This window comes from Mastigoproctus giganteus, chromosome 13 (genome assembly GCF_048544385.1).
Source record: "Mastigoproctus giganteus isolate SK-2022 chromosome 13, ASM4854438v1, whole genome shotgun sequence".
NCBI lineage: Eukaryota > Metazoa > Arthropoda > Arachnida > Uropygi > Thelyphonidae > Mastigoproctus > Mastigoproctus giganteus.
In genome coordinates this window covers 84,584,484-84,597,856 of record NC_143587.1, presented here as the reverse complement: position 1 = coordinate 84,597,856, position 13,373 = coordinate 84,584,484, and the positions used below count along the sequence as shown (strand labels likewise).

Here is a 13,373-nt window from a genome sequence, read left to right as displayed (position 1 = left end):
GAGGCGTGTGAAGGCACATTATTCAGTCATTAAACTGGTGTTCATTGTTGCTGCAGGGACATGCGCAGTTCTTCTCCAGCGCTTGTCGAGGTATAAAACGGTTGTCTCCAAGATGGGGTGGTCTCATGCTCTTGCAGCGGTTCATGGCTCTCGAATTGCTCAATATACTGAGTGGCTCCAACTATAGGCAGTGGCAGAAGTGCCTGGAGTGGTCTATTATTTCGTAGTCTCGTTTGGGATTGAGGTTTTGGATTCTCTTGGAAAATCTTGGATTTTCCCACTTCAAAAACCATAAAACTTGGATTCTACATGCTGTGTACAGATGAAAACAACTAGTATTATTCAGGCAAGCTTGTTAGTTATAGTTGATTTTAGCTATTGTTGGCTTTTTGAATGCGTTTACGCACAGCATGATTGTTACAGCGCTAGTGATCCTACTATTGCTGATTTCGATACTGCAATGCCTCAAATTCCAAAAATTGGGATAAATTTGTCAATCAAATTAGCTAGATACATGTTATTTGTGAGGGGAAATGTAAATTTCACTTAGATTAAACATATTCTTGCATATAAGGGTACCTTTCTTTGTATGTGACTGTTTTCCCGCCAAAACTGGAAAACGTTGCATCTTGGGTTTTAATAGGCCCACGATGATAAAATATACCTTAAATTACTCCCCTGGATATAAGAAACGTTATAATAACAGCAGAATGACTGGCAAAGACCAAAACTCACGGGAAAAAACTGAAAAATCAAAAAATATCGATCGCGATCCTAACTTGAAGGACCTGCCTGATTGTGGGATACAGGCACTAAACAATGAAGAAATCACAAACGAAGACTTAGAACCATGTCACCTTAGTGTAAAACAGGCTAGAAAAGGCAAAAACCAGGTAGAAAATACAGATCAAAAGGAGAATGGTAATTTAGAACCACAGGTAACAAAAACAGAGGAGAGGAGAGGAAATTTCAACTTATAAATCAAATAGAGGATCCCATAAGACAAATTAAAGAAATGAAACTGTTCCTAGAAGAGTTTCTTTATAAACAGACAAATAGGATTACATCTGCAACAAGATTGCACATAGTGAACTGCTGGTCTGTTTTGGAATGTAGAGTGGTTGAACTTAACACAGAAAACAAAGTATTGAAAGCAAAAGTAGAAACAGTGACTGAAGAGAAGAATAATTATAAAGAAATAAATACTTTGACTTACGCCCAAGTAGCAAGGGCCACCAAAGCAGATTCATCACAAACTAAACAAACCAACAATAAGTCTAAGGAAATACCAAAGGCAAAAGAAACAAACAATCATTATAAAGGCTAAGCCTGACTCTACATACAAATCCAGTGAGGCAGTCAGAGATTTTGTCATGACAAAATTAAAACCTCATTTGAAAGAAATAAAGGTGAATAACACGAGAAAAATAAAAGATAATGGAGTTCTAATTGAAGTATCAAACAAGGAGGATGTTAAAAAGATTGAAACCAATCCCAATTGAAACCAATTGGGACTGCAAACAGAAAAGCCAAGGGGCAGAAACCCCAACATTATTATATTTGACATCCCTGAGACAACTCTGGAAAGAGATCTTATGTTGGATTTCTACAACAAAAACTTTATCAATATAATGGAACTGGATGAGTTTGCCAAAGAATTTCTTCTAAAAAGAGGGACAAAAAACAAAAGAAATGGACAATTCAACGTCATTGTGGAAGTGTCACCCAGAATTTGGAAAAACCAACAAGGACAGCAAAGAGTCTACGCTGGCTGGACCAGCCATAAATTCAGGGAATTCTTTCCTGTACAGCAGTGCTTTAACTGTCATAAATATGGCCATACTGCCAGAGACTGCTGACAGAATTCTCCTGTCTGTGGCCACTGTGCAGTCACTGGCCACAATTACAAGAACTGCCAAAATAAAAATCGGCAGCCAAAATGTGGTACCTGTAAAGCAGCACGGCTGACTGACTATGCACATAGCATCAGGGATGATAAATGCCCCTTTTATAAAAAAAACGGTAAAATATATACAATCTAGGACCAACTATGGGCCAGACTGAAAACATAAATGTGACTAGGGCTCTAAATCTTGTCCAATTGAATGCTCAAAGAGCAAGAGCGGCAAACTCAAATTTGAAGAAAATAATATAGATATCTTGGTACTCCAAGAGCCCTTCACACATATGGGTAGGGTTCAAGGATACCCAAGAGGCTATAAAATAATAGAATACAAATCAGGTGTCCCTTCTACAGAAATAGTAGTTAAAAATACTACCTTACAGAGGTGACCCACCTTTGTGGGTCACCTCTGCTCTCCAGTGGGAGTGTGTGCTCATATCACCAGTGCTGTAGGACAGTTTTACATTATTTCACTATATTCCAGACCAGGGGAAGATATAAACCCAACCATTGAACACCTACAAGTAGTCACAACTTGCTACCTACTGCAAATATCATAGTGTGTGCTGATGTCAACTGCTGGTCAGCCTTATGGCATAGCCGTACGGAAGACAGAGCAGGCACACACAATGGCCAGATACTTTCAGACTATATAGCCACCTCACCCTTTCAAGTGCTAAACCAACCAAATAACCTCCCAACTTTTAGCAGTACCATGTGGGAGAGTGATACTGATGTTACTCTTGCCACCAATTCAATAGCTTATAAAATCACAGACTGGTGTGTCCAGCCAACCTGGACCACATCAGATCACAGAGCCATTTCCTTCAAACTAAACAGGCAATTACAAACAACCCAACACTCCCTGTTGGATATCAAAAGGTATAACCTTAAACGGGCAAACTGGCAGATTTTTGCAGAACATACAGCAGCTGAGCTGCAAAAACAGGAAAATGAGTGTTCTAGATCAGGCAACTGTAGCCCGGACAAGCAAACACTGACTATGACAAACATTTTAACAAAAACGGCAACCCTGTCTATCCCACGGAAAAAATCGAGGAAGCAGACAGTTCCCTGGTGGTGCCCCAAACTGACTATACTCAGAAGTAGGGTACACCAGGCAAGGAGACATTTTCAAAGAGCCAGAACATCTTGGCCACAAAATGAGGTGGATGCACTGAGAGATTCTTATAGAACTCTCAGGAATCAGTATACAGCCCTCATAACAGACAAGAAAAGGGAATGCTGGATGCACTTGGTGGGAACTACTGGAAACAATAACCCCTGGGGAGTTGTCTACAGAATAGTGACCAACAAGCTGCCAAGAGGAGATGTCTTAGAAACTACTGTCGAACCAGATGTAACCCCAACCCTGTGTTGGGTGGATTCTGTAAATAACATCCTAGACAGTATCATTCTGCCTGAAACTGGGAATCATTCCCCCACCCAGCTAAACATTATAAAAGAAAACACTGAATATGATAATGCCAATATTGAACCTCTGTTCACCATACAAGACTTAGAAATAGCACTATCTAAAACCAAAAACAATAAATGCCCAGGTTTTAACCTCTTAGAGGTTGAGATTATCAAAAAATTAGCAGAAATAGCACCACATAAATTACATAATAACTGTATGACAGAAGGTATATTCCCAAAAATATGGAAATAAGCTGTGTTAAGATTAATTCTCAAAAACCTGAAAAACTCCCTACTGATCCCAAATCATATAGACCAATAGCCCTACTCCCTGTACTGGGGAAAATATATGAAAGACTAATATATAGCAGATTAGCTCAATATTACACAGAAGCAGGTTTGCATTCGAACAATCAGTACGGTTTTAAGCAGGACAGTTCCACGGAGGATGCCATGCACCACCTACTGACAACAGTTAAAAACACAGAGGAGAAATATATGCTGGCAATCTCCACTGACTTTTCTGGGGCATTTGACTCACTCTGGTGGCCTAGTGTCCTTATGAGACTTCGCCAGGCAAAAATGCCCCACAAAACCTCTATAAGGTAATAAACAGCTACCTTACAGACAGAAGTGTCTCAATACGCACAAGGTTCCAGGAATTGACACACCCTGTGAATAAAGGCCTGCACACAGGGTTCAATCCTTGGCCCTTTCTTTTGGAATATTGTTCTGGACGAATTTCTGGCCTTCGATCTGGGCCCCGTGGAAAGCCTGGCCTTTGATTTTTCCTTGTAAAAGGTAACTCCCAAGTGGTTGTAGAGCAAAGAGCAAACGCCGCCCTCCTGCAACTGCAGGAGTGGGCACAAATGCACATGCTCAAAATATCGCCTGAAAAAACCAAACAAATACTTCTAAAAGGCAATCTGGACATAAGCAGATGTCCACAAATCAAAATTAACACAACCACTATAAAAATGGTAACAGAACTAAAATATCTTGGAGTGGTCTTTGATTCAAAACTAACTTTTTACCCCCATTTGATCTACTTGGCGAAGAAAGTGAGAAATTATGCAGGTATGATTGCCAGGATCAGTCGAGCAGATTGGGGGCTCAAAAGAAAGATCCTGGCGGTCATATACCGTGTAATGTTCCTACCTGTTATCACCTATGGAGCCGGTGTGTGGCTCATCCGCTTGGCCACAGTAAGAAATAGGAATAAATTAGAATCAATACAAAGGACAATACTACTCACTATTACCAGAGCATGTCGCACAGTAAGCACACCTGCACTACAGTTGCTGGTCGGAACTCTCCCACTTTACCTGGAAGTAGCCAAAAGAGGCTTATATTATAGATTTAAAAAGGGCATACCCACAGAATTTCTGGGGATAGCCCTTGACACAACCAACACCTTCAATGATGAAAGAAAAAGAATAGCCACACAGCTTCATGAGCTATGGCAAACAAAGTGGGAGCAGGAAACCAGAGGTCTGGTTACCAAACGGTTTCTGCCATGGGATTCTGTCCAGGGGTATACCACTTAAGTGGTATGCCCCTGGACTTTTTACAACATTTATATTGACAGGTCATGGCTCCCTAAAGGCGAAACTAAACTCCGTAGGCCTGACTGATGACCCAAACTGCACCTGTGGCGAAAGTGAAGACTGGGCACACATTCTATATGAATGTATAATTTATGACATCCCCAGAACCAAGCTAATAGCACAGATTGGTCCCCTTCCCAGGGGAGATCTGTTCATCATAGAAGAGCAAAATTATAAAGCTTTTACATCTTTCACACAGAAAGTATTCGAAATGCGCAGAGCAATCCAAAGAATGGCAATTCAGCATCCCCAGCAATTAGACAATAATCAATAGTAAAATTGCCCACGTTTCCCACCACACCCAGACAATGACTTAAAAACTGTTAGGACAGCAGAATTCTGCATCCTGACAGAAACCTAGGGCCCCCACAACAAATAAGTAACCATGCGGGGGAGGGAGATATACAGGCAGCCAGGTAAGCAGATTAACTGAAAAATATCAGTAAGCTAGTAGCAAGGGGATCCAATGTAGATTGAATGAATGAAAATGAAAGATAGAATGAATAGGCTGGGCACTGAGTGAACTAGGAATTATGGTAAAAGGGAATAAATGGCAGTTTTGGTGAAAGAGTGACCTAGCATGAGGGAAAGAGAGAGTGAATGGGAATGAGTCAAGAGCAAATGTAATTGGCCGAAAGAATACAAAGTTAAAAATAACTTACATTACTTTACATATACTGTACTAACAAACATTTACTAACCACATAAACACTATCACTGCATTCTCCCCTGGCCTGCAAAAAAAAAAAAAAAAAAAAAAAAAATATATATATATATATATAAAAAAAAAAAAAAAAATGCAAGTAGAGTGAGAATGCAGATTATGAATGAAATAAATGTATGTGTGTGTGTGTGTGTGTGTGTGTGTGTGTGTGTGTGTGTGTGTGTGTGTCTCTCTCCTACCCCCTCGCCTGGTGGGTTCCCCACTCCCAGCTAACATATCCCACCCCTGGAGCGGGCTGGGCAGCTTGACCTTCATACCGGATTCAACACTGTTTGGACATGACACTGAAGAAGACATTCTGCGGCTTTGCTGCCAATACGCCATTGGCAATCTGAACTGGGTACTCTAACCTGGTTCCCTTTAAAACCCTATCCCCAGGGCAGGGGGGGGATGGATCTCTGTCTCCTCTCCTCCCTGCCTACTCCCCCATGCTTCGCCCGGTGGGGCTCGTCTCCACTGACCTCTTTGGGGATGCCTACTCTATCAATCCCTATTCTTCTATCTCTTTTCTCCCCAGTCTTCAGTCTCCCCCCTCACTAAATTGACCAAGGTACACCCTTAACAATGCCGCCATATTCTAATCAACGTCTAAATTCCACCAGTTTCATCTAAATCTCTAAGACAACTAACACTATTAGCTTTTATCTAGCATATAGCCTCACATGTCTAAATTTAATATCAAAATTTTGCCCGACCTATTAGGCCTTTAACACATCTCTTTAGCGTTCAACCCCAACCAGTGATTTCCAAACAGCAATCCCATTAAGCACAAATGTCAAATGCATAAATTTTTTTTTTTTTTTAATGGTCCTAGCCACTGAAATCCCAAGAAACTAGGTGGCAGGACCTGCCAGAGCAATTTATTTTGATACTGGATACACCCGGCTAGCCTCCATGTGGCAGGGTATGGGCAACGTCAAGCCCCACTAGGGGCCTGGAGGCCAATAAGCCGGTCAAACAATGGGCACAACATATCGCACTGCACCGACACTGCCCACACACTTTCAAGTCTCTGGCTTGACAGTGTACTGTCCTATATACAGCGAAACACATGCCGAGTTGGGAGAAATCCCAGGTGCCGTTTGACACGAACATACCTTACCTTGGGATTGAGGTCATGGTGGATAGCCCAGAAGTGCTCTGCGATTACGGCATGGTCGGTCTCAGCAAGGCGGATTGCTCTGTCATGTTCCAGAACATGTTCGTTTGGGATTAAGGTCTTGGTGGGTAGCCCAGAAGTGCTCTGTGATTACGGCATGGTTGGTCTCAAGCAAGGCGGATTGCTCTGTCGTGTTCCAGAACACAACAGACGTTTGGGATTGAGGTCATGGTGGGTAGCCCAGAAGTGCTCTGTGATTACAGGTTGGTCGGTCTCAGCAAGGCGGATTGCTGAACCCGACCATGCCGTAATCGCAGAGCACTTCTGGGCTACCCACCATGACCTCAATCCCAAGGTATAAGGTATGTTCATGTCAAACGGCACCTGGGATTTCTTCCAACTCCACGTGTGTTTCGCTATATCGAGGACAGTACACTGTCAAGCCAGAGACTTGAAAGTGTGTGGGCAGTGTCTGAGCAGTGTGATATGTTGTGCCCATTGTTTGACTGGCTTATTGGCCGTCATGCAACTAGTGGAGCCTGACGTTGCCCATACCCTGCCACGCGGAGGCTAGCTGGGTGTATCCAATATTACAACAAATTGCTCTGGCAGGTCCTGCCACCTAGTTTCCTGGGATTTCAGTGGCTAGGACCTTTAAAAAAAAATTTATGCATTTGACATTTGTGCTTAATGGCATTGCTGTTTGGAAATCGCTGGTTGGGGTTGAACGCTAAAGAGATGTGTTAAAAGCCTAATAGGTCGGGCAAAATTTTTGATGTTATTAAATTTAGACGTGAGGCTATACGCTAGATAAAAGCTATATGTTTGTTGTCTTAGAGATTTAGACGAAACCGGTGGAATTTAGATGTTGATTAGAATTTGGCGGCATTGTTAAGGGTGTACCTTGGTTGATTTAGTGAGGGGGGAGACGGGGGGAGACCAGATAGAGTAGGCATCCCCAAAGAGGTCAGTGGAGACTAGCCCCACCAGGCGAAGTATGGGGGGGTAGGCATGGAGGAGGGGAGACAGAGATCTGTCCCCCCGCCTGGGGATGGGGTTTTAAAGGGAACCGGGTTTGAGTACCCAGTTCAGATCGCCAATGCCGTGTTGGCAGCAAAGCCGCAGTCATGTCCAAGCAGTGTCGAATCCGGTATGAAGGTCAAGCTGCCCATCTCACTCTGGGGGTGGGATATGTTAGCTGGTAGTGGGGAACCCACCAGGCGAGGGGGTGGGAGAGAGACACATTTATTACATTCATAATCTGCATTCTCACTCTACTTGCTTTTTTTTTTTTTTTTTTTTGCAGGCCAGGGGAGAATGCAGTGATAGTGTTTATGTGGTTAGTAAATGTTTGTTAGTACAGTATATGTAAAGTAATGTAAGTTATTTTTAACTTTGTATTCTTTCGGCCAATTACATTTGCTCTTCCACTCATTCCAATTCACTCTCCCTTTCCCTCATGCTAGGTCACTCTTTCTTTCACCAAAACTGCCATTTATTCCCTTTTACCATAATTCCTAGTTCACTCAGTGGCCAGCCTATTCATTCTATCTTTCATTTTCATTTATTCATTCTACATTGGATCCCCTTGCTACTAGCTTAATCATATTTTTCAGTTAATCTGCTTCCCTAGCTGCCTGTATATCTCCCTCCCCCGCATGGTTACTTATTTGGTGTGGGGTCCCTAGGTTCCTACACATGGTAGGGTAGTCCTGGGGAGTTTTTTTATATCAGGTTTCTGTCAGGGTGCAGAATACTGCTGTCCTAACAGTTTTTAAGTCGTTGTCTAGGCGTGGTGGGAGACTTGGGCAGTTTTGCTATTGATTATTGTCTAATTTCTGGGGGGCTGAATTGCCGTTCTTTGGATTGCTCTGCACATTTCGAATACTTTCTGTGTGAAAGATGTAAAAGCTTTATAATTTTGCTCTTCTATGATGAACAGATGTTCTTCTCCCCTGGGAAGGGGACTGAATGTGCGCCCAGTCATCACTTTCGCCACAGGTGCAGTTTGGGTCATCGGTCAGGCCTAAGGAGATTAGTTTCCCCTTTAGGGAGCCGTGACCTGTCAATATAAATGTTGTAAAAACTCCAGGGGCATACCACTTATAATAGACCACTCCAGGCACTTCCGCCACTGCCTACGGTTGGAGTCACTCAATATATTGAGCAATTCGAGAGCCATGAACCGCTGCAAGGGTATGAGACTGCACCCCATCTTGGAGACAACCGTTTTATACCTTGACAAGCGCTGTAGAACAACTGTGCATGTCCCTGCAGCAACAATGAACGCCAGTTTAATGACTGAATAACGTGCCTTCACATGCCTCACTGTATGCATAACTGTATCCGTTAAGTTCAAACTCTGTAGAAGAAGAGACACGATTGTCTCGAAAGCACAAAAGTATTCATAATTAAAGATATTTACTGGATTTACACTTATCTTATTTCATTGTACCATGGATCCCAGCACAACAGGCCCATTTATACTGATATACAGGAATTTTGCAAACAAGGATAAGGAGGTGACATCCCCTTGTATAAGGCAATGGTCAGGGCACACCTTGAGTACTGTGTACAGGTCTAGAAGTCTCATTTTAGGAAGGATGTAGAGGTGCTAGAATGAGTACAGAGAAGGGCAACAAGACTTGTGAGGGGAACAAAGGGGTGCACTTATGTAGAAAGGCTTAAATTCTGCAAATTGCAACTTCTGGAGACTATGCACCTGTGAGCCAATCTGATTTAGTGTATAAGGCCTTGAATGGATTGAGCAGACTCAATGCTGATGGGATTCTTCCTCTTGCTTAGATTACAAACTTGAGAGGGCATAGATTCAAATTGAGCAAAAAAAGTTGTAAAATAGATGTGTGGAAATTTACCTTTAGCAAGCAGGTAGTTGATTGCTGAAACAGACTTCCATCTGTGTTGAGGAAGTTGATAGCTTAAATAAATTCAAGGCTGAATTTGGAATCTAGACAAAAATTTGGAAAGAATGGATCGGTGAAATGGGAAGGGGTTTTTTTTTTTTTTTTTCTGGCTGATGTTGTATATGCTTGGTTTCTGCATAATGTGCCTCTACTAATACTAATGCTAATATACCTTCATCAATATCATTGATAAATATACAAAACAACAATGGGCCCAACACCGAAACCTGGGGGACACCACTAATAACATTAGTCCATGAAGAGCAGTGTCCATTGAGTACCACTCTGTCTTCTCCCACTCAACGATTCCTTTATCCATAGCAGCAATTTGCCTTCAATGCCACACTGCTCCAATTTGTGCAGCAGTCTTCCATGTGGAACAGTATCAAAAGCCTTCCTAAGATCCAAGTATATGATATCAAAATTATTTTTTGCATTCAGTTCTTTTGTGACCATGTCATAGTAACCAATCAAAATGGTCAGACAAGATTTCTCCTTAACAAACCCATGCCATGCCTGAATCATTATTGCCATCTTGTCTAGATAATTCTGCAATGCTTCTTTAACCAGTGACTCCATTATTTTCCCTGGAACAGATGTTAAACTAACAAGTCTGTAATTACTCCTGTCACCCTTTGATCTCCCTCCTTTGTGAATTTTAGATACATTTGCACATCTCCAGTCAATGGGTCTTTCCCCGAGTCCAAGGATTCTCTCATAATTATGGCTAAGGGTTTGCTTGCTTCCTTTGCCACCTCCTTTAATATAACTGGATAGATCCCATCCACCCCAGGTGCCTTTCTTATGTTTAACTTCAACAATTTGTCTCCACTTTTCTCTCGGTTATTACAAAATCATTTAACTCTCTGTTAGAGTTTGATAAATATCTGGCCCTCTCCTCCTTTAATAACTCGTGTGAATGTAGACGCAAAATACTCATTTAATTTGGCAGCTATCTGAGAATGATCATCTACAGTCAAACAATGATATCAAGTGGAACAATCTGATTCATCCCCTTCTTTTTACAGTTTATATAAGTAAAGAAGTCTTTGCTGTTTTACTTTGCATCCTTTCCCAAAGATTTCTCGTAATATGCCTTCATTTGCCTAACCTCCTTTGTGACTTGATTAGAGACTATTATTATTATTATTAGCCGCCCTATGGTGCAAGGAAGCCTGAGGCTTATGCTGCACCAGCCAAAAAAAAAAAAAAAATTCCCACATTATCCTGAGAGAGAGAGAGAGAGAAGTAGAAGGGAATCACCAAGAAAGAGAAGAACAATGATATAGAGCTTAGGACCCTGGGTTTGCCAAGCCCATACTCACCAGATGCGAGCCCCTGGGACTATCTTATATCTACCACCAACTGCCTCATTGGGCTTAAGTGCTCGAGAGTTACTTTATTTACTACCTTATCTCCTTGTAAAGCACACATGTGGTCTAACAGTTTTCGTATTGAATTTCGTATTGAATTGATGTTCAAAATTACTACACAATAACTCACTAGCATTTATGTACCTTGTTCACTACTATGTTTATTCTTAACCTGTTTTCAGAGATTACTTTAAGGCTTCAACCCACACCATTAAATCACCAAAAACATCTATATCTTTAATGTTAGCAGGATGGAATCCTGCTAACATTAAAGAATTAAGAAGAAAGTTTGCATGTTTTGGAACAGACTCTATATTCATAGTAAGCTGCTAGTCATGCTTGTGAAGGCCACACTTTGAGTACTGTCTACAGGTCTGGAAGCCTCATTATAAGAAGGATATGAGTACAGAGAAGGGCAACAAGATTAGTGAAAGGAATAAAGGGTTGCTCTTACGCAGAAAGGCTTAAGTTTTGCAAATTACAGTGTCTGGAGACTAGGCACCTGCGAGGTGATCTGTTTGAGGTGTATAAAGCCTTGAATGGTTTGAGCATGCTCAATGCTGATGGGATTCTTCCTCTTGCTCAGAATAATCACCTGAGAGGATATAAATTCAAATTGAGGAAAGACAGATGTAGGATAGATGTGCAGAAGTTTGCCTTTAGCCAGCGTGAGGTTGATTGCTGGAACAAACTTCCATCTGTCATTGTAGAAGTTGATAGCTTAAATAGTTTCAAGGCAGAACGCCGCCGTAGCCTAGTGGTCAGGTGCGCGGGTGCATAAGTACACGTGCCTTGAGTGACTGGGGTTCAAGCTCGTGACTGTTGAATACGGTGCTGTTTCTTGTATTCTGTGTATCTTGTAAACTCCTCTGACCGTTTGGTCGTCCCGGAGTATAAACAGAAAATTTATTTATTTATTTATTTGGAGTGGAAGGGTTAAATGAGAAGGTTTTTTTTTGGCTGATGCTATATAAGCTTGCTTTCTTGCATCATCTGCCTTTACCAACACTTTACTCTGTAAGATTTAAGTGAAGATTTAATCTTGCAATTTGACAACAGCAAATCATACTGCATCTATTGACTGTATCATTGTGCAATCATTCTGGGAACTTCTTGACTGTACTATGTACAAACCCAGTGATGCACCTGAAGAATAAATCCAATAATATTTATTAAGTTTGGTTTACTTTTAGTTTTTCTGGGCATCTTCTGATGGTACAAAAACCCCCCAAAGGATATAATGTACCATCAAACTTTACCACTAAATAGCAAAATGGTGCAAATAAAATTTTTTAATACTTGCACTTTATCCTAATATTTGAAATATAGGAGGTATGTCCCAAAAGTTTCAGGAGGTTGTCTCCCCCCCCCCCCCCCCCGTAGCTATTCATAAATTTTTTTTTTTTTTTTATGTACACATGTAATCTGCTACATGTGTACATGTAGCAGATTCAGTTCACTACTCTCATGATCATTCCTGTCACGGCATGTTCAGCAGACCTGCTCTTTGATATCTGCTCACTGGCTTGTTTCAGTCAGATATAGACAAGCTATGAGGGAACATTAAATTTTGTTTAAACTCAGGAAAACGTGCTGCACAGACACAACCTAATACAAGAAGCTTATGATCATAAAACTTTATTATGACAGAAGGGGGTGAGGATGATCCTAAGTTGGACTGCTCTTCCACTGTGCAGTTGGATGAAAACATCAACAGGTCACAGAATTTTTGTAACATGTTCAGCAAGTAACAGTTTGTTGGATGCTAGCAGATGAGCTGAAAAAGCCAAAACAGTTGTTACAGAATTCTGACTACAGGAAAAGGAGAATATGAAAAAACAAAACTGTGGTATGTTTTTCCCAAAGCTTAACACCAGAATAGAAGGAAACTGTCGGTGTATGCTTTCTTCTATCTTCTTGACTTAATGACAACACCTTCACTGCTTCCATTACTTCTGGAGATGAAAGTTGGTGTTACCAATATGAGCCTCCAACAAAGTGACAGACTCAAGAGCGGAGGGGGGAACTCTATCAACTCATCAAAAAGTTCATAATCAGAAATGGAAAGTAAAATCAATTGATTGGTTTTTCAATGAAAAAGGAGTTGTGCATAAGTTTATTAATTTAAATATAAAATTATGTGGAATATAATTTAATATTTAAATGAATGTGAAGTACTTTTTTATATTCTTATTTTCTTTTTATATTCATTATATTTCTAAAGCATTAAGGGCTTATGCCTCAAGCTGCGAAAGAGTTAGACTATGTATATCTTAGTACACTTGCATCATTTATACACAGCCAATTATGGATTAGCAAATTTG

General features: G+C 41.0%; 1 protein-coding gene across 1 annotated transcript in view; it reads right to left on the bottom strand.

The window, feature by feature from the left end:
* Positions 1-13,373, bottom strand: part of LOC150076228 (uncharacterized) — a 744,224-nt gene that overhangs the window by 379,646 nt on the left and 351,205 nt on the right. The window lies entirely within an intron of this gene.